A 23,318-nucleotide genomic window follows, 5' to 3' on the forward strand; every position below is an offset into this window, starting at 1 on the left:
TTGTGAACAGTCGCTGGCAGAAGCCAAGTTCGCAATAGAGAAGTCTACGAGTATTGTGATGGGGAGTTCTATGACATTGTTTGTTGAGCATGCTTTATTTGCTATTTTGGAGAAACCTAAGAGTACATTGACATCTCAGAGGGCTTCTGCATGGTTCCATGTGATATTTTCGCCGCAAAAATATCGCATTACAAAAATTCTGCCATATTTTTGCGACGAAAATAACACATGGACCCTGCGGGGGACACCCCCGCAACCCCCACACCTAATATTTTCGACACCAAAATATCACCTATGGCTGTTACCGACGTCTATATGTACGCCGATATTTTTGGTGGTGAAAATATTACCTGATACCTTCTGCATATGAGGTGGTGATATCGAATCCAGCAATCAAAATAGTCAGGTGTAAAATAGTGAACCCTGCCACGTTTTTAGCTGAGCCTTTGGTATAGGGTGAGCATGTGCATGATTGCTCTTACTACGAGGAATTCTATGATGACATCCTGTGCATAAAGGAAAATGCATTAGCGGGGGGAGATTATCTTTTTTTGACAGGTCTTCAAAAATTGATCAAACTGATGGGGAAAGGCATTTATGTGCTGCCGTGGTGTGGCATAGAGCAAACAGGGAATTTGAGGTTTTAGCAAGTGCAAGACTACCATCTGACTTTTCAGCGCAAGCAGCAGAATTAGTGGTGCTTATTATCACACTTGAAAATCATGCAGGGCAGGAAGTGACAGTTTACAGTGACTCTGCCTATATGACTTCAACCATGAACGCAGGGTTAGCACATTGGGAAAGGAGGGGCTACCTCAGAGTAGTTGGCACACCAGTGCAACACACATCTTATTGGACAGGTTTATTAAGGCACTACAACTCCCATTAGCTATAGCAATAGTTACATGTGCAGCAAATACTAAGCAAACTGACTTTATCTCTCACAGGAACGAAGCTGCAGACGAAGAGGCCAAATGCATTGCATATTCACGAGATATTTCAAGTTTTGATACTCCAGATGTACAGGAAAAAGTAGTCAACATTTTGATTGTGAATGAAGGGTTTAATCATTTGTCAAGAACACAGTTGATGGAAGTTCAAGGCAGTGCACCACAGGAAGAGCAAGAATTGTGGAAATGAAGGGGGATTTCTTTATCCCTCTCTGAAGCATTGTGGTGACAGGACAGCAGTGGAAAGCCAGTGATGCCTGTAGCCTTGTTAAGGGTAGCGCTTGAACAGCTGCACTACCATGCACATGTAACTAAGGAAAGCCTCGCAGCAGCTACTGCAGAGGGCTGGTTCGTACCGAACCTGTCAGAACACGTTGCATTTTATGTAGTACATTGCATCGTATGTCAAAAGTTTACCGCTGGGCATACACTGCAAATGATCATAGGAGTGATTCCTTGACTGAACAGTGCTTTTCAGCATTTACATACTGACTATGTTGATATGCTGCAAGCATGTAGTGAATACAGGTATGTGTATGATAGTGGTGGTGTGTCCCTTTTCAAGGTGGATCAAAGCAGGTCCTTGTACACACCCTGATGCCACTTGCACAGCAATGTTTTTAGTACAAGACATCTTTCCAAGATGGGGAGTGTGTGAGGTGTTCAGATGCAACAATGGGCCCCATTTTGTTAATGAAGTATTTGAACAGATTAGCCTATTATTAAGTACAAAACATACCTTTTCTTCTGCTTATCATCTGCAATTGAACAGGTTATGTGAGAGACTCAGCGCTCTCCTGAAAGAGAGACGTGCAAAATTGAAATTGACACTTAAGAAGGAATGGTTGTATTGCCTGCCCCTTGCATTATATGCATTGTGGAATCAGCCTGGGTTAGACCACCACCTCACAACCCACGAGTTACTGACATGGAGGTGAAGGAGAGTGCCTTTGTATCCTCCATCAAGAAGCAGAAGTGATGCCCATAAGATTGCAGAAATGTTAGGAAATGAGTTACATGCTTATTTGACATGTATGACCGCTAGTACATCTGTCATTTCAGATCAACTGAAATGCAAGGGGGGTAGGTCTCAGGGCATAGATGAAGACCATTCAGTAACCAGAGCTGTGGAATTACTAACTGTACCTAGACTATTTATTGGAGATTCAGTTCTAGTGTGTAACTTCACAAGGAAGTGGCACAAGCCCCGCTTTAGTGGTCCCTTTACTGTAGAAAATGTTACTCCCTCAGTAGGACAAGTACAAGAGAGACACACATGGATACATTTGAGACCGAAGCACCCCCAACCGTCGATTTGGAAGGAAGACAAGATGAAGAAGTTCAGCATGTGCAGACTTGAGCGATGACGAGGAAGAAGGATAAAAAAGGTTGATGACTAAATAAATGCAAGTGTGCATATGGACTGTGGCTCACCCGGACACTCTTTATGTATATTATAGCAGGAGTGCAAATCTAATCTCTTGAGTCACAAGATTTTTTTTTATTGGATTTTTTTTTTATTGGATTTTAGAAAGTATTGAGGTACTAAACATGCCAAACCAGGAGTTTGAATTAGATGACTGGAAACGTGAGCAGTATCCAGATTTGTTCCTCACTGAGTTTCTGTTCAGATAAATCAATGGTCCTATCCGATGTCAATGTCCATAGTCTCCTTCTCGCTGTTTTCATTTTTGTTCTTAAAGCTTATCCTGCTCTTGTTGGGCACAATACTAATATACACATTTTTTGGCACGATCCTAAAAATGGCCCTGCAATCAGGAGGCTATAGTTGAACAGATCCTGCAGTTACCTGACCATTTAATGGAGTTGCCTTATTAAGTAGTTTTTTTCCTTCCTGAAAACAGTATACAGGCATAATGAGGGCTGTCGAGAATGGCACAGATTTGGAAAGTGAGCAAACTCAATGAGGTGTGGAAAATCATCAATGGTGGGGATCGATGTATTGGTGCAAAATATATACATGATCAGCATTTGTTTTTGTTTTTCTGATTTCGCTAATCCATACTGTCTATTTCATTGGTCCAAGCATGATAGAAGTCCCTTTGATTCTTTCCACTCCAGTGACTTATGCAGAATTATCTGTTACATAAAGATCAAATCCATTTGTGATTATCCCTACACCAGTGACACATGTACGGTCACCCATTTCTCTGACATGTGTTCCTATGATTCCCACTGTAGGAAGGACCCTTATTGATATACTTCATGAGCATTATGCATGCAACCACTTGATAAGAGGGAGACACAGGAGAAGTACAAGGAAAGATGATTATGAATTAAATAATTATCTAGACAGTACAGCACATTTGGGGAAAACATGTGGTAGCAGCACATGAAAAAGTTGGGAGAAAGGACATCCAAGTAGAGTTGCTATGTTTGTGCTCTCATACCTTATGCCATGGAGAATTCTAAGATATGCATAGCTATAGAAGTAGCAGTCCAGAAAGATCACTGCCTGACGCACATTGCACTCTGCCATATGAGAGGTCAGTTCCAGGGTCGCACAGCATCCTTGCTATGGGTGACCGAGAAGACAGCTCCAGAAGATGATTATGTGCAAGATTTGAAGACAAGAGTGAGACCCCCACACCAGAGATCACTTGATAAGATATGAACAGCCTGGAATGAATGGAGCAGGAATCAGATGGTAAAAACACAAAAAGCTCAATGTCAAGGAAAGGATCCTGAAGAAATACAAAGATGCAAGGAGAGAGGTCAGCTGCAAATTAAGGTAAATGTGCTTTCTCCAGATGAATGGGAGGAAGACTGGATTGTGGGCAAGGCACCTCTAGTACCTATAGCGAATGCATCCTTATGCTTCAGAAACAATGGCACAAGGAATGTTGGCATGAATCAGCAGTGCGGTCGAATTTTCGATTTACCGGGAATGAAGGATGGAACAGTAGTGCTTATATGAAGTTGCCCAAGGACTGGCGAGTGCTGTGTTCTATAGTGATTGTGCATGTTCCAGCATTGGTGATTCCGAAGAGTGACCTGAACATTGGAGAGTTTTCAAAAGCAGAGGCTTGTCTAAGGAAGAACCGATCACTTGAATTTCTCAATCAAACAAAGAGGTAGGACTACTTTTCAGCTAAATTGATAGAAGCCTTTGATTCTATTCCATATGAACACAGGTTATTCAGACAGACTTCGGCAGTGTACGCGACACTCTTCAGGCCAGGGATCCAGACAATGGCAAATGTAAAGTGGCTGCAAATCACTTGCTGGGAGCTCCTGTAGATGATCAACACTAGCATAAAGGGATTCAACGCTATCAAAAATGAGAAAGAGTTGAGGGCCATAAGACTCATGACTCTTCAGAGTAGATATGTTCTGGACATGATTACATCCATAGATGGAGGTGTTTGTGCCAAAATTGGAGAATCATGTTGCAAATTCATACCTTCTCACGATGACGAGAATGGGAACTTGACAGAGGTCATAAGGTTGCTAACGAACTTGCACATCAAGATGGAAGACGAAGTAGAAGATATTACAAACGACAGCTAGTTCACATCGGTCTTCTCATGGTTTCCGCAATGGATGGCGAGCATCTTCAAGTTCCTTGAAGCATTGTTGGTGATGATCTTGTTTGCATTATGTGTGATCAGAATAATTATCACACAACGCAAGAAGACAGCAAAGAAAGATCATGATCGATGTCGAGTCAGGGTTCAGACCCAAATAGTTGATATATGAAGAAATCATAAATTATATAGAAGCACGTTTTCTAGCACCTGAAGGAATGAAGTTCCTGGATCCAAGAAACCGCAAGAAGTAAGTGGGAAGATGGAAGATGGATCTATTGCAGCCCGAATGGACAATGTACTCACATGACCTGGAGCATTAACATGTAAAATCAGCAGGATCTCGGAAAGGAGTAATGAAGATATGGACTCCGAAGAAGCACTTTTTCAGAAGAGAATGTCTAGACGTGGAAAATGCTGAGAGAGGGGTTGATGAATCAACCTGTGGCAAGGGATGTAGAGGAGGAGCCAAGTGCCTCTACCAGAAGTCCAGCCCCTATTTTGCCTATATGTTGGAAGCCGGAATTTGTGACATGCACAACGCCAATAATGGTCCCTATACCGAGAAGAACCCTCAAAACAAGGTATCCATTGAGAAAGCCCTATATGATGTACCCACGGAGAAATGACAGTCTCTTAATGGAGGTTCCTGAAGAACTGTGAAGATCAACGAAAGCGATGACTGGTGACATCACATGAAGCAGAAATGATGCACCGTGAAGACATGCTAATGGAGAAGGTGAATAGACCTTCTAGAATATGATGGCGAAGTAAAGAACTGAGCAATATGTCATGTGCGGAATGATGATTGCACGTGCAGCGAGCACTGAAGAAAATGCAAGCCATTTTATAATTGTAAAGATGCTGAAATGCAAGTAGACTAAATAATCATGAAGGCTGGCTATACGTAGTGAATAGACTGCAGGCAGTGCTGCCAATATATATATATGTATAGAATCTGGATGTTCCATGTTGTGTTTTAGCAAACTAAGACTCCATGAACAGAAGGGCTGAAAGTATGGCATAGTAGAAGAAAAAAGCTGACAATGAGGGAAGATTTGAGAAAGCTTGCCTGGTCCGGTTTCAAGGGTTGGAGCAGCCAAGAAGCTGGTTATCTATTCGAGAAGATGCAATGAACATGAGAAGCGAGACAAGCTCCTGTAGAGGTGTCAGGAAACAACACTAAAAGCGCAAGGTTGTATCCATTTAATAGTGTTAAATGTGAAAGAAAGAGCTCAAACACAGTCTCCTGTCACATGGTCTAGATAAAAATAGACTTTGGGCAAGCTACACCACGACGTGAAGATAAGACCATGCTCACACTCCCTTCTATTTTCAGGATCAATGATACTTTGCAAGGCCGAGTTCAAAGACAATTAGAATGGCAGACAGCAGGAGTGATGATGGATGTTGGGCTAATTGGGTGGGGATGTGGAATCATAAAATACAATATTAAGGCTTTTACACCATGCAAAGAGAAATACACCAACACAGGCTTGTAAAGATTCCCAGAATCTTTATTGCAATTCTGTACAGTTTACAAAACAAAGTACACAAATAGCTATTTGGCCGTCAATACATCACCGAGACCACCAGCAGGGTTCAATGTGAGCAGTGAACAGGAATTGCTAGCTGGACATCAGCATATTTATACAGTTTCGTTATAACGATGTCCAGCCTCTTACAAGTTAATCATGTACTGGGCTAGGGTCGCGCCAGGTTCGTTCCTAATTTACATATCTTGTGCATGCGGTTTACTTTTTAATACATTTACTAACAAACACTATTATTCTCTAGGTTTAACTTTACACTCTTTACACATTGTTTTAATACAGGTCAAACAGATGTTTTGCATGTCGTGTTTAGATAGCGTTATTGTTCTTGTATACCTGTAGGTTAACATCGCTGATTCAAGTAATCCCCTGATCCCAAGGTCAACAAAGGACAAGGTCTACATGACCCTAACATGTAGCCTGCAGGCAGGTTGGACATTAACTCTCCTACAGAGGTTGCAGAGGTTAAAGCAAGAACAAGAGAACACAGGTCAGCCATTTTAGGCCACAGAGTGACTTTGCACGATAAACTAAAATGGCGGCTTTAACCTAAAATGGAGGCTTGATTCACTTAAGGTGACGACCTTGCAATACGGATTTCCTCGCAAAGCGACTGGGCATAGGCCAACATATAAAATGAGGGCGAAACAATATTATATCAGTTCTAACAAACCCTCCTTTTGGCCTATGCCTAAGCGCTAAACTACCTTAAATCACTTTGCGACTAACTCCACATTTCAACGTTTATACACCCGGAATCATTGTCAGACATATCAATTGCCATTAGATCAGACACTAGAGTTTCTTTCAACACATACTCCTTGGAAACCTTATCTGGGGCATATATTTTATGCCCTAATAGACTTGTTGCTTGCGCGCAACACCCCCCTAATACTGAACATATACCAGGGAGACAATGTATACAACAACAAAGGAACAGAAAACTACCCAAGATAATCAGCAGGGCCGAAAACAACTTCCATCCCCACGACCGTAGGAGGTCCCAAAACCATGCACTAAGTTCCCAGTTTCCCTCAGGAACATGCACTTCTGAACTAAGAACATGTAGATTTTGGATAGCCCTAAAGATCGTAGGAGAGGAGTCTGGTATCTAAACGCAGCAAGCGGACCCCACTAATTTACATACTCCTCCACGCTCAGCCAGAATGACATCTAATGCCATCCGGTTCTGAAGAGCCACTAATCGTATCGCTTTCTGCTCTAACGTCATATTATAGAGTATGTCAGTGGTCCGGTTGATGGTTCTCTCCAATACTCTCGCTAGTCCCCTGATATCTTCTGAATTCGTAATTTGCCCAAAAAATGGCACAAAGGATTTCATGATGTCTCCTAGAGTTTTCGCTGGAGTATCCCCTTTCACACCTCGTCGTGGACGAGTCTTTGAAATTTCTGCAGTACTGGCAATAAATACCCCAGGTAATAGAATCCCTAAATAGCAGGTTCCTTGCCAATCCCTGGGTGACCATGGAAATGCCACATTAACACAAACAAAATAGACAGGTTCACCTACGTACAGAGGTCTCTTCTCACTAGTCAAATTCGCAACGTTGGCGCATTTTCTAAAATTACCCATTGACCGTGTTTCATTCCTCTGTATGCAGAAGGATACTGAATCGGGGCAATGGTAAACAGAATAAGATGGAGGCGTGGCATCCTTATTGCCTATAGGAGCCATTTTGAAAGAGATCAAAGACTGAAAAGGGCGAGACAATTTATCAGAGGGCCTAACAGAAGCAATGTTTGGCTTACTCCTATTTGCAAAAAGCAAGCATCCCAGGGGCATCTGTCACGCACGGCGGTTGCTGGCAGCTGTGGAGACGCTGGCGGTGGAGCGGCCATTGATTTAGCCGTCACGCCGCCCGCGCTTTCCTCGGCAGCGGTCTAGTTTTCCAGCCCTTCCGACCAGCGACGTCCTTTTAACGAGCACCAACCCGGAAGCCAGCGCGTTGCAACCTTTTCGCGTTAGGCTTCCGGGTTGGTACGCTTCAGTCCTTTCCTCCGTGGCTGCCGCTGCTCCCTTTCCTTTTTCTCCCGTTTGCTTGCTGGCTTTCATTTTGCTCTTGGCTCGCCTCGCTCTGTTGGAGCTTTTTCTCCGCTCCACCTTGGCTCTCTCTCTCTTTCCTTTCTCCCCTGTTCTCCTGGTTCCTTCCCCCTCAGCTCATTCATTAGTCACCCCATCTTTGTACTGTTGTTTCTCCCCTGGAGCAGTCACCATACACCACTTCCTGTGGATTTCCTTATCAGCTGGATCCTTCAAGTTACACAGTCCCACCTTGTATCCTGCTGCCATCTTCAACTAAGAAGGGGTTTTTTGCGCCTATCGGCTTTTTCCCCTTAACCGGTCTGCCCCGGTACGGGGGCCCCCTCGGCCCTGTGTTAGAGGGGCAGGGTGGCTTCCTCTCGAGGCAGACCTCATCCACACTCCAGAGAGGAGGCATTGAGATTAAAGAGATTCGGACTCACATCGGACGAGGAGACCACAGGTGAGCAGGAGGGTGTGAGGGGCACTCAGGGAAGAGGGGTGAAATTGACGGAATCCAGGAGTGAGCCTGACAGTTTGCAACGCCAAAGAGGGAATATGGCCACCCCAGAACAAATACAAGAACTAGTGGCCGCAGTCCAGGCCATGAACGTAGAATTACAGAACGTGAAGGCTGATAACGCAGTCTTGAGGCAGATGGTCTCTACTCGGGAAACTAGGGATTCCGACTTACCTCCTATGGCCCTATCCTCGGGCAAGTTTGACAGAACTCCGAAGCGCCTCAAGGAATTTTTGGAAGCCTGCTCCATTTATTTCACCTTTAGACCTCAGTTGTTTCTCAACGATCACACCAAGGTGGGATTTATGGTATCCAACTTGACAGGGAATGCCTTAGCTTGGGCTGCCCCTCTAGTGACCAACAATAATCCTATCCTCAGAGACTATGAGGGCTTTTTGACCTTACTGCGCCAGACTTTTGAACAACCTGAGATAATACATGTTGCTGCGGAAGAACTCTTGGATGTGCATCAAGGTTCCAGTGATTTGCTGACAGATATCTCCACCTTTAAACGTTTGGCTTCAGAGGCTGGATGGCCAGAACGGGCCCAGTACACAATATTCCGTCGAGGTTTGAAAGAGGAGATAAAGGATGAACTGGCAAGGATACCCCGCCCCACCACCCTGTCTGATTTATTCTCCATTGTTACTCAGATTGACTATCGCCTAAGTGAACGCAAGGCGGAAAGGAAGAAGCAAAAAGCCCCTGGCCCCTTTCTACCAAGTGCCCACTCATTGCCCTCCCTGCCTCACTCCAGTAACAAGGAAGAACCGATGCAAGTGGGGTCCGCTAGATCCCCCTTGACACCCGAAGAGAGAAGACGTCGGAGGGATGCTGGCCTCTGCATGTATTGTGGATCAGGCGCCCACCTACTTCGGAACTGTCCAGAAGTCCCGCCTAGACGGTCGGGAAACGAACAACCTCGGAACTAAAGGGGACGAGTAACCGAGGTCAGAGCGCTAGTCCCTATGTCACTGTGACGGTAGCTTCACACCCAACCACGTTGGACTCTCGCCTCATGGCTGTTCCTATCCAGTTGGAAACTCCGACAGAAGTACTCACCACCATGGCTTTGCTGGATTGTGGTGCCGCTGGGGTATTTATGGATACCATGTGGGCACACCAACAAGGTCTCCCTCTGCTAAACGGGAAGAGTTCCAGAAGGTAGAAAGAGTAGATGGTACCCCGCTTTCGTCGGGGCCTATTACCCATTCCACAGTATCCTTGAAGGTCCGCATTTTACAGCATTCGGAACAGATACAATTCGACTTGATTCGAGCAGCCCATTTCCCAGTGACCCTTGGGATTCCCTGGCTGAGGAGGCATAATCCGCTCATCGATTGGGCGCAGAACACCATGGCCTTTACCTCCCCATACTGTAAACAGAATTGTTTATTTCATTCTTCAGAAGAATTGGTCCAAGTCCTTACTCCCCAACAAGAAGGAGTAAATGAGATTTGTAAGGTTCCCCCGGAGTTGGCCGAATTCAAAGAAGTCTTCAAAGACAATCTTGTCTTAGATTTACCCCCACATAGGCCGGAAGACTGTGCCATCGAGCTGGTGCCAGATGCCCTGGTTCCGTTTAGCCGCATGTTTTCTTTGTCTCTACTGGAGAAGAGGACTCTTCGCAATTATTTGGACTCCCATCTGACCAATGGCCTCATTCGTCCCTCCAAATCTCCGGCTGGAGCCTCTCTATTCTTCATACCTAAGAGGGATTCCTCTGAGTTAAGGCCATGCATTCACTATCGGGGTTTGAACAAGGTCACGGTTCGTGACCGCTATCCAATGCCTTTGATAACAGACATATTGGAAGCTGTTCAGGGTTCTACCACCTTCTCTAAGTTAGACCTCCGGAGTGCCTACCACCTTCTCCGAATAAAGGATGGGGACGAATGGAAGACTGCTTTCCGGACTCCGTTTGGCCTTTTCGAGTATCGAGTGATGCCATTTGGCTTGGTTAACGCTCCTGCCATATTCCAGCCTTTTATGGATCGCCTGTTTTCTGATCTGTTATACCTCAGTCTCATAGTATACCTGGATGACATTTTAGTTTTTTCGAAATCCACCTCTGAACATACATTACATCTCCAGACGGTCCTACATCGTTTACAGTCGCAACATCTATTAGTTAAACCCGAGAAGTGCCTCTTCAATATGTCTTCCGTTCCATATTTGGGATACAATCTTTCCCAGGAAGGCATCACCATGGACCCGAGGAAAGTATCTGCCATCCTGGACTGGCCCACACCCACCTCTCTGAAAGACGTTCAACGGTTCCTGAGTCTAGCCAACTTCTACAGGAAGTTCATCAGTCAATTTTCGCAGATTGTGCTGCCCATTACCTCTCTACTTAAAAAAGACGCCAAACCTTTTCTCTGGTCGGAACCAGCTAATCAAGCTTTTTTCGATCTCAAAAGAAGATTCTGCTCTGCTCCTATTCTATCTCAACCAGATCAAGGCCAGCCTTTTATAGTCGAGGCCGACGCCTCTGAAAGCGCCTTAGGTGCGGTACTCCTTCAACTGAAGGATGGCAAAGAACATCCTGTAGCATATCTTTCCAAGACTCTTTCCACAAGTCAACAGAACTACTTTGTTATTGAAAAATAACTTTTGGCTCTCAAGGTGGCCTGTGAAGAGTGGAGACACCTGCTACAAGGCGGAGCACATCCGTTTACATTACGTACTGACCATAAGAATCTGAAGATTCTCCGTAATATGGAATGCGTCAATTCAAGGCAGGCTCGCTGGGCGCTTTTTTTCAGCCAGTATGACTTTACCATTACCTACATTCCTGGCACCCAAAACAGCTTGGCGGACGCCCTGTCTAGATGTCGGTCTGCAGACTACCACTCTCCCTCCATTAGCCACCCTATGTTTCCCCGAAACAGAATCGTGGGGATAGTTTCCTCGTTTCTGCAAGAGATTAAGACAGTTACTAAACCTGATTTGGCAACCACCGTACCCGGTGACTTACGTTCTCAAATCCATTGGTCTGAGGGTCTTTTACTGGTGGGGCAGCTTTTGTACGTCCCCTCTAAGTCCTTACAACTTAAGGTTCTGGAATGGGGTCACAACCATGTAACCGCAGGGCACAGGGGAGTCCGAGGTACCTTAGAGCTAATTTCTCGATCTTTTTTTTGGCCTTCACTCTCCCATGATGTAAGGCAACACTGTAAAACGTGTGTGGTTTGCGCCCAGAATAAGAACTCCACCCACAAACCCTACGGGTTGCTTATGCAGCCGGATTTGCCAAGACGGCCAGGGTCCCAAACTTCCACTGACTTTATAGTAGACCTGCCCAAATCCCAGGGGTCGACTTGTCTCATGGTTACGATTGACACATTCACCAAGCTGGCCCATTTTTCCGCACTGCGGGGAGTGCCGTCTGCCACTGAGATGGCCGAAGTTTTCCTCAGGGACATTTTTCGGCTCCACGGACTTCCTGACAAGATTATTTCTGACCGGGGTAGTCAGTATACATCTCGATTTTGGGGTGCCCTGTGTCAACGGTTAGGGATAGAGAGGGCTTTGTCATCAGGCTTCCATCCTCAGACCAACGGTCAGACAGAGCGGCTCAATTCCACTCTCGAGCAATACCTCAGGTGTTATGTCAATAATAATCAGGACAATTGGGTGAACCTTCTGCCCACCGCCGAATTTGCGTATAATAACGCTCTGCACTCGGCAACGGGACTTAGCTCTTTTTTTCTGTTCTTATGGCTATCACCCTCGCAGTATTCTCCCAGTTTTTTCCTCACCTACTAATATACCCACCATCGAATCCACCCTGGATCAAATAACTACAGCCCACACTACAGCTCAACGGAGTTTAGCTTTGGCTAGACGCAGGTATAAGGACCTATCTGATCGAGCTCGTTTACCCTGTCCTGACTGGAAGGAGGGCGATCGGGTCTGGTTATCTACTAGATACTTGCCTAGGTGGGTACATTCGACCAAACTAACCCCCCGATTTATAGGACCCTTCAAGATAATCAAGAGGATTAACCCAGTGGCTTTCAAATTGCAACTTCCCAAGTCCATGTATCGGGTGCACCCGGTCTTTCACTCCTCTCTTCTCTGCCCAGTTAATCCAGACACCCCGGTTAGTAGGACTACAGGGCTATTGAGTAATCTCAAGTCTATACTTGAAGAATATGACGTGTCTGCCATCTTAGATTCCAGATATCGTAAGGGCAGGTTGGAATACCTGGTGTCGTGGAAGAACTATCCCAGTTCAGAGGACTCCTGGGAGCCCAGGTCATATGTACATGCGCCTTGACTTGTCAGGCGTTTTCACTGGACACATCCAGGGAAACCCGGAGGGCTCGGGTCTGGAGGGGGGTATACTGTCACGCACGGCGGTCGCTGGCAGCTGTGGAGACGCTGGCGGTGGAGCGGCCATTGATTTAGCCGGCACGCCGCCCGCGCTTTCCTCGGCAGCGGTCTAGTTTTCCAGCCCTTCCGACCAGCGATGTCCTTTTAACGAGCACCAACCCGGAAGCCAGCGCGTTGCAACATTTTCGCGTTAGGCTTCCGGGTTGGTACGCTTCAGTCCTTTCCTCCGTGGCTGCCGCCACTCCCTTTCCTTTTTCTCCCGTTTGCTTGCTGGCTTTCATTTTGCTCTTGGCTCGCCTCGCTCTGTTGGAGCTTTTTCTCCGCTCCACCTTGGCTCTCTCTCTCTTTCCTTTCTCCCCTGTTCTCCTGGTTCCTTCCCCCTCAGCTCATTCATTAGTCACCCCATCTTTGTACTGTTGTTTCTCCCCTGGAGCAGTCGCCATACACCACTTCCTGTGGATTTCCTTATCAGCTGGATCCTTCAAGTTACACAGTCCCACCTTGTATCCTGCTGCCATCTTCAACTAAGAAGGGGTTTTTTGCACCTATCGGCTTTTTCCTCTTAACCGGTCTGCCCCGGTACGGGGGCCCCCTCGGCCCCGTGTTAGAGGGGCAGGGTGGCTTCCTCTCGAGGCAGACCTCATCCACACTCCAGAGAGGAGGCATTGAGATTAAAGAGATTCGGACTCACATCGGACGAGGAGACCACAGGTGAGCAGGAGGGTGTGAGGGGCACTCAGGGAAGAGGGGTGAAATTGACGGAATCCAGGAGTGAGCCTGACAGCATCAAAACACGTTTTTCAAAACTATTCAAATTTGTACCATCAAAGTTCCCTGAGATGCTGTCATTCCATCGGCCAATGAATAGTACTTTAAGAGAAGTATAACAAGCAGTTGTCAACGGTAAAGGATGAATATACCAACCAAGCCTATTATAGCCATGTTGCGGTAGATGTGAGCAGATCCAGCAATTGGTCCTATTTAAAATTGCATGAGTGGCATTCATTATTAACAAAAGAGTATTATTCTGATAGTTCCGTCTATGCGAAGAATCTCTAGGCGATAAGGTATGCAATTGCACGGAAGGAGTGGGGATACATTTTCAACAGGTAAAAAATCCTCTAGCGGATATGCTTCCTCCAGATACCATAACTCAAAACCAATAGTTACTAAAAACCCAGTTATTATTACAAAAAGGCAACAATACACTTTCGGGGTCCCTTTACATGCTTGATCATTGTCTCTGCTAGTCACATATTTATCTCAAAGTTCGGTACGGGCGGTAGCGCGTGCAGGCATCGTAGTCTTCAATCGAAAAAACACCAATTGTTTGTTTGCTTCTTAATGTCTTTCCCACAACCCTTAGCCAACAGAATCCTTTAGTACAGTCGGGCCAAAAGGCAAGCCCTCAAATTATTTCCTCAATCGCACAGTCAAACCGTGCCGTACGTCTGTTTCCTTGGACGTAAATTATATTTCACAATTTCTGGTGCTGAAGGATCGGATAACAAAATGTCATCACTTCCCACTGGAGGTGGCGAGTGAACGGAAATGGGATCAGAAAATGATTGATCCGGAAGTACCAATGTTGGAGAGTGCGGAGACAAGATGGCCGTTTTGTCGGCCGTACGAATTCTGGAACGGTCTCCGATAATCTCTTTCCGGTTGTTGCTGTTTCAGGCATGTTGGTTACAGCAGTGTAAAGCGATTCTGTGTCTTCTGTATCGTATGACAAGGGCTGCGGGATCCGTTTGGTGTGCGTCGCATGGATCCAGTTCTTACGACCCGCTACCCGCACAGCAGTCTGAGTGGCTAGCAGGACCTGGTAGGGACCCCTCCACCGAGGTGCAAGGCAAGACGACCTCTCAAAAACTTTCGTGAGGATCCAGTCCCCCGGTCGTAGACTGTGACCAGGACCCTCGTAACGTACAGGTAATGCCTCTCGCACCTGATGATAAATTGAAAACAGATTTTTAGTCAACTGGTTACAGTAATCTGAAAGAAGCACATTCTCTACATCTCGCAACTTTTTGGCATGCCCCAAATATTAGCAGGCCTCCCCATTACCACCTCAAAGGGAGAGAGCCCAGTCTTAGTTTGAGAGGCCATTTTTACTTGGTACCAGCACACGTCTTAGCGAGCTTGTTCTTTATAATGCCGTTATGCCTTTCCACTAATCCGGCACTTTGGGCATGTCTGGCCGAATGGAACCGTTTATCAATCTGTAATCCTTTGCATATATGTAGGATTACAGAAGCGATAAAGTGTGGCCCATTATCCCACCAGATGACTCTCGGCAGCCCGAACCTAGGAAAAAACTCTTTCAACAGAGTTTTTGCAGTGGTTATGGCTGTTGCATCTCTAACAGGGAAGGCCTCAACCCACTTACTAAAAGCACAAATGACAACCAACACATATTTAAGATTGTTGCAACGTTCCATTTCAATAAAATCAAAGTGGATAACCTCAAACGGAACAGAAGGTGGAGCGAAACTTCCTCTAGGAGTCGAGGTACCTTTTCCTACATTGTGCTGCAAACAGACCATGCACCCTTGGACAAAGCACTCCGCAACTTTGAAAATGTTATCATTGGCCCATACACTGTGTAACATTTTAGTCAATTTACGCGCTCAGACATGTGTCAGACCATGAGCCATAATAACCATCATTGTAATGTAGGCGTCAGGGAGTAACCATTTTCCTTCAACATTGTCCACCCAACACCCATCATCATCCAATCGTCCTGCACCCTCGACCCATTTCTTGGTTTCCTCTATAGTAGCATCTGCTTGAATGTCTTTTACAGATTCGATCGTTCAGTTTCTCTTACAGCATACATTTCTGAACTAAAATCAGTGGCAGTTTGCTTAGCTATCTGATCAGCGAAAGCATTCCTTTTCCTATATCATCTGTAACCTTTTGATGTGCTGCACATTTTATAATAGCTAACTGAACAGGGAGTGTGAGCGCTGAAAGTAATTACACTATTAAAGTGCCATGCTGTATTTTCGTGCCATGTGAGGTCAAGAAAACTCGTTCTTTCCAAAGTCTATCGATGTTGTGAACCACCCCAAAAGCATACTGACTGTCAGTATATACATTTACTGTAAGCCCTTCAGAAATTTCACAAGCTCGAGTTAACGCTATAATTTCTGCGGCCTGCGCAGAATTATGCATAATTCTTTTGGTTTCCAAAATCGTGCTTACAGTAGTGACGGCATAAGCAGCCATGGATGTACCATTCGGAAGTTTAAAACAAGAACCATCACAAAATAGCTCTCCTTGTGGGCTATTCAAAGGCGTGTCTTTGAAATCGATTCTACCTTTAGTTTCTTGTTCTTTCGTATAAAGGCAATCGTGTGACGTTTCGTCACCATCAGCAGTATCTTGCGGGACAGGTAAAAGTTCAGCCGGATTTAATACACAACACCTCTGAATTTGAATGTGGGGAGCAAACAAGATCAATTCGTATCTTGTCAATCGTGCGGAAGTGAGATGTTGCTTTTGAGTTCCATTCAATAAAATATCTACAGAGTGAGGTACCATTAGGGTTAACGCATGACCCAGGACCATTCCCTCACTCTGTTTAACAGACGCAGCAGTAGCAGCGACAGCTCTCAAACATCTCGGCAAAGCGCATGCAACAGGATCAAGGGCGGATGAGAAATAGCCGCACGGCCTATTCTTCCCTCCATGTTCCTGCGTTAACACAGCCAAAGCACATCCATCTCGTTCATGAACATACAACACAAAGGCCTTTTCATAATTTGGAGTTCCTAAAACCGGCGCTGAACACAGCGCGGTTTTGAGCAAGTCAAATGCTGTCTGGTGTTCCAAAGTCCATGGTAATGGCAAGGAAATGCCCTTCTTTGTCAAAGCCAGCATTGGTTTAATCGTTAACGAAAAGTTAGGGATCCACAATCTACAGTAAGAAGCCATACCTATCAGGGCTCTAACTTCCTTCTGCGTATTTGGGACAGACATGCCAGAAATAGTATTTATTCGTTCGGGTGTCAACCGTCTTCCCTCCTTTGACAGGAGATAGCCTAAATAGGCGACCTCCGGACAACAATATTGGAATTTTTTGAGTGAAGCTTTGTGGCCATGTTTTGCTAGATGATGAAGCAACAACATGGTGCCTTCTTTACAGGCACTCTCAGAATCAGCAGCCAAGAGGAGATCATCTACATACTGTAGTAACGTGCAAGTAGTAGGCAACACGAGAGTATCAAACTGCTCTTTTAATGCCCTACTATAAGTACTTGGACTCTCGGTGCACCCTTGTGGTGCACGAGTGAATGTAAACGAGCATCCACCTAGGGTAAACGTGAACAAATACCTACTATCCTTGTGTATGGGAATACTGAAAAACGCGTTTTTGAGGTCAACAACGCTAAAGTAAGTGGCAGAAGCTGGAATCATGGTTAGTATCATTGTAACATCAGGTACAATAGGAAATTGAGGAGCCACAGTTTTGTTAATAGCACGTAAATCAATTATAAACCGAAAAGGAATCGAATTATCACCTTTCTTGTATACTGGCAAAATCGGGCTGTTTCACAAACTACCCGTAATTTCCTCAATTACTCCACGATGTACAAAATCAGAGACTATACATTTCAAAGCCTGTTCGCCTTCAACTGAGATCTTATATTGTGGGATGCGATTCAATTTAACTCCATGTTTCAGAATAATTCTAACAGGTTCAATTTGAAGAATGCCCACATCATTATCATCAATTGCCCATAAGCATTCCGGAATATTACTGAATTCTGGCGGTAAAAGTCGAGTCAAAAACTGAGAGGCGAGTGATTGCTGAGGTGAAACTGTTAACCGAACCCCGTCCGGAGAACAATGTATTACTGCATGCAATTCCTTCAACAAATTTAACCCCAGCAAATTCTCCCCACAGTTTTTGGTAAGTAGAAATGGACACTGCTCCGTGAAGGGACCCAGTGTTATTGGTACCGGCAAAGAGACCGGACAGACTACAGGTGTGCCTGAAAACCCTACGGAAACGTTGCACTGCCCTGACAGGGGAATATTTGGAACCCGTGAATGGTCAATGGAACATTTCTGCGCTACCGTATCTACTAATAATAGATGCTTCCTATTTTCCACCGCCATCTCAACGTAGGGGCCTTTCTGATGAACGGAAATAGGCGTCGGTTCCAAATCCTGCTTCGGGCAATCCTAGCGAAACAGAATATCGTCAAAAGGAAGCTCTTCAGAGAGGTACGCGGCAGAAGGGTGATCAAAAATATTTCTATTATCCACATTCGAAACTTGCTTATCCTGTGAAGGAGGTTGCTGTGATTCTGGTGCAAACTGACCTCTGCCAGGGCCCCCTGCACCTGGGCGACCTCTGGATCATCTACCCATGTTCCCAAATGACATTTGCTGCAAGGTCGGACATTGTGCACGCCAGTGACCTTCCTGTTGACAATAGGCATACTGGTTAATGGTTACCGGAGCCAGCGGCGTACTTCCCTGTGGAACGTACTGACCTCTAAATTGATTACCCCCTCTAGGGTTTCTAACAATCTGTTGTAATAGGACTTTTGTTTTCAGGTCACCCTTTTTTTTCTCAAGTTTTTCCTTTTGATTATTCACACGATTTTCATAGTACTGAGCCATGTGCAGTACTTCTGATTGAGACTTCGCCTGCAAAGCATTTTTGTAAGACATAATCTGTAACTGGATGTCAGGCAGTAATCCACGTACAAATTTGTCGACAAACAGCCTTTTCCCTGACTCTGTGTCTAAGTCTTGTCCACTGAAATGTGAAAATACCTGCTCAAACCTATTGAAGAAATCGGTAGCACCCTCAGACTTTCCTTGGACACAGGCCGTAAGCTTGTCCCAAATGATTCTTTTTTCAGGAACTATAGTTTTTAATTTTACAACAATCCTATCAGGCAAGGTTAATATCACTTGAGGCGGTCGCTCGCCAGCTGGTCTTTCTCTGTCGAGCCTAACCATGTTATCCCATGTATCTCCTAACCCAGGTACATCATCTACGGTCCTAATCTGTTTCCACAAATCAACTGGCAGGAGTACCGGAAATAATAAATCAATATCACTTAAGGTGAATACCGATGATTGTAAGACCGACTCTATTTCTTTCTTATATCGGGAATAGATTGCTTTATGGTGTTCACTTCCTGTCTTGAAAACGGGACGTGAACAAACTGCGATACGTAATGTGCAGGAATTTCCCCCACGAGTATTCCTCGTGCAGCATCGGCCTCAATCTCAACTTTTGGGACAAATGTCAGAGGGACCTCTCTCATAGGCAACTGAGAAGTAGGTAGCCCCGAACGCTTACTAAGCAACAGAGCCAAATCAAGCTTTAAGGCAGTCGAAGAAGTATCGATCAAAAAGGCTCTCTTATAAACACTCAACAATTCTGCGGGACAACAAATCTTTTTACACACTCATTCTGCAGGTATTGTACCATAACCTGTATCACTTTCTTTTGCATTTCTAACGTATACTGACCATATGTGTCATATACTTCATCTGGAGTTATCGACATATCCGAAATCTATCTTATCGCATCCTTTATACAAATTTGCGCCTCCTCACCTTTCAATTCATGGCGAGGAGAAAACCGTTTCTGTAAGAACATAATACCTAAACTATTACCATCTGCTTCCTCGTTCTGTAATTCTTCCAACTCCTTCCTATACACAAAAATCTTCTTGACATGTTCATATACTTTCTCTGCAGTATCTATGGACAACGCTAAGGCGTTCCAATCCCGTAACCCTTGTGGGAGATTTACATCGTTTAATCTATTCCACATTATACTCAAATGAATCCCTAATCTTTCTATAAAAACATTTTTCTCAGGAATACCTTTTAAATTTTCGAGTGCGGAAAAAACATCAGCTTGTTCACCCTTCTCCATACAATGTTTAGCCCAAGCAATCAATTCATTATTTTTATCTGGGGGCACAGTATTATGAGTCACAACCCTTGATCCCGCTCCCTGGTCTACTACAAGCGATGCAGAATCACTTGGAAGAGGAAGAGTAGGCACATTCTGGATATCAACAGGTGGAGGCAAGGGGGCAGGCAAAGGAGCGACGGCTGGAAGAACAACAGGAAGAACAACAGGGAGGACCGGAGGAACTATAGGAGGAGGAATAACAACGGGAAGGGGCAAAGCGCCAGGAGGAGGGACGTACGGGGGTGGCGCGGATGCATCGGGCCTTCGTTCATGCAAAAGTTTATTAATCAATTCATCTGACGTATGAAAATCTTTTGAAGGGTAAATTTTTTGAATGCCTAATCGAAACGCTCTGTCCGCGTTCCTAACTGACTCCATTTGTTTATTTTGATCATATCACAGTGCTTTTTCGACGCTTGTCATATGTCGACGCATATGTTTCTCTCTACTCTTTTGTTGCTGCAAAGCTTTTGTTTTCCAACTGTGCAATGCGTCAAATGCTGCAGGTCTAGCCTTTTTCTTTACCAATACAGACTCTAGATATTCTATACGGGGGATTTCAAAGCTACCATCGCTTGGCCACCGAAGATTAGAGTTATGTCTGGTCTGTCTGTGCCAAATGTCATTAAATGCTATACTACCAAAAGCTTTCTTACAGTACATAGTACATGCCGGCGACCCCTCCTGTGGTGCGGGACGGCTATCTTCCAAAGATTGTCTGTCGCTGCGGAATAATGCCCTAAAGCAGGCAGACAATTTCCCAGGCATATCAGAATTTTGGTCTTACCTGGTCAAATAATTGTGCTCGCGAGTACAATGCGCCAAATTCAAATTGTCAGGGTTAAATTAAGAATCGGGTCACGATTCACCTGACCAAAGGACTCGGAGGCCCGATCGGGTTACTAAGGACAATTCTAAGGACCCACGTGTCTGGTGATTTTGGCAAATTTACCCACCTCGATATATGGACCCTCGTCAAGACGTCGTCTCCGGCTACAGCTCACCGTTCAGGGACCGGATTGTGCAGTTGTGTCGAGGAATTCACTTCTCGTCCAGAGGGGCCATTTCTGTTGGCACCGTCCGATCCCGGTCCGATAGCCGAGCCAACCTTCAACGAGACAAAGTCGATCTTGAGGGTCCCTATTCGGGCGCCATCTGTGGAATCAGAAAATACAATATTAAGGCTTTTACACCATGCAAAGAGAAATACACCGACACAGGCTTGTAAAGATTCCCAGAATCTTTATTGCAATTCTGTACAGTTTACAAAACAAAGTACACAAATAGCTATTTGGCCGTCAATACATCACAGAGACCACCAGCAGGGTTCAATGTGAGCAGTGAACAGGAATTGCTAGCTGGACATCAGCGTATTTATACAGTTTCATTATAACGATGTCCAGCCTCTTACAAGTTAATCATGTACAGGGCTAGGGATGCGCCAGGTTTGTTCCTAATTTACATATCTTGTGCATGCGGTTTACTTTTTAATACATTTACTAACAAACACTATTATTCTATTTAACTTTACACTCTTTACACATTGTTTTAATACAGGTCAAACAGATGTTTCGCATGTCATGTTTAGATAGCGTTATTGTTCTTGTATACCTGTAGGTTAACATCGCCGATTCAAGTAATCCCCTGATCCCGAGGTCAGAAAAGGACAAGGTCTACATGACCCTAACATGTAGCCTGCAGGCAGGTTGGACATTAACTCTCCTACAGAGGTTGCAGAGCTTAAAGCAAGAACAAGAGAACACAGGTCGGCCATTTTAGGCCACAGGGTGACTTTGCACGATAAACTAAAATGGCGGCTTTAACCTAAAATGGAGGCTTGATTCACTTAGGGTCACGACCTTGCAATACGGATTGCCTCGCAAAGCGACTGGGTATAGGCCAACATATACAATGAGGGCAAAACAATATTATATCAGTTCTAACAGGGAGGCATGGTCAAGTCCAACCCACAAGCACATGGGTTACCAGCTTGCATGCTGCTAGCGAGAGGAATACTCCAGAAGGGTATAAGTGTGCCAACCAATCATAGAGGGCCACATAGCAAAAACCCCTATAGTTTGAGAGCCAATGAAACATTGTGTATTTTATGGCACTGAAGATGGCTTGCACCAGGGGTGGGCATAGCTGTCCACCTGACCTTAGAGACCCAATCACAATCCTATCCCACATAGAAAGTATACCTAGATGTTCCCCGTAGACCAACCACAATCTAACTTGGGTTTTCTTATTTTGGCACGCAGTATGACATCAATGATGATGATTTTTTACTATGTAACTGTGTCTTTTCATGAAAATCGTTGACTGGAGCGAATGTCTACTGATGTCATTTGTATGCCCTGTTTTAGATAATTGTTAATAAAACAGCTAAAAATTTGCCAACTTCCTGAGTCGGTCTTATTATTGGTGTAAGAGTAAAATCTGCATCCCCATCCATCCCATATAGCGATACCTCGCTTAAAGGGCCTACGGGTTCAGTACCACAATGGAATACCAATTAGAGGAGCCCAGCAAACAGCCACACCCAAATTGGGGAGTGTTGTCATGGTAGGAGGAAATCCTTTTACAGGTATAGGGATGCTTTTATATTCACTATAGGACAGCCCACAGTGCAATCCGACATGTTTAGTACTATATTTGACACCAGACCTCCAAGAAGAACCAAGGGTCAAGGTGACGATAGGAGGGAGGCAATACATTTTCTTTTCTTGTAGTCACTGGAGCAACTCGTTCCGGTGTCCTTGAGAGGAAGTATCCAATGTCAGGTATTGCAATGAGTACGCAGGGATTCTCTGGAGCGATGAGTTTAGTTCCTTTTACAGATGAATAACCAGTCTCTATAGGAGAACATGTCAATGCCATTATTATATTCTAGACAGACACCGGTTAACGCATTAGGGCGTGATTTATTGACAATAACTAACATAATGATATCTTTTACTGATGAAGGAATAGTGTGTTCTACTGCAGGGATACATTATACATATTTGAGAGAATGTATACTAGCCTTTACAGTACAGAAGGCATTACAGGGAGGTCCCTTAGGTACAGAGGTATTTTTCTATGGAGTGACTGTTTTATTATCGTGGTTACCCGGATCGATAGGTAATCTATTAAGAATACCTGGCGAGTTTTTGTTTAGACCAGAATTAGAAGTTAGAAGCATCAATGGTCATGGTGGTTCTTCATGGGACAGATGATGAGGGAAGAGGATGGAGAAAAGTGGTAGTCCTCAGTGAAGGATACAAGCTGACAGATTTGCAAGACCAGGAGCTGTTTAAGGTTGAGTACTCAGATGATGAATTCAAATTTTCCATATCAGATTCAAGAAGAGAATAGAGAAATACAGCGGAGAATGGCGTTGGTATAAAAGAAACCATTATTTTTTCAGCAAG

This window comes from Ambystoma mexicanum, chromosome 4p (genome assembly GCF_040938575.1).
Source record: "Ambystoma mexicanum isolate Mex_15411 chromosome 4p, UKY_AmexF1_1, whole genome shotgun sequence".
Lineage (NCBI taxonomy): Eukaryota > Metazoa > Chordata > Amphibia > Caudata > Ambystomatidae > Ambystoma > Ambystoma mexicanum.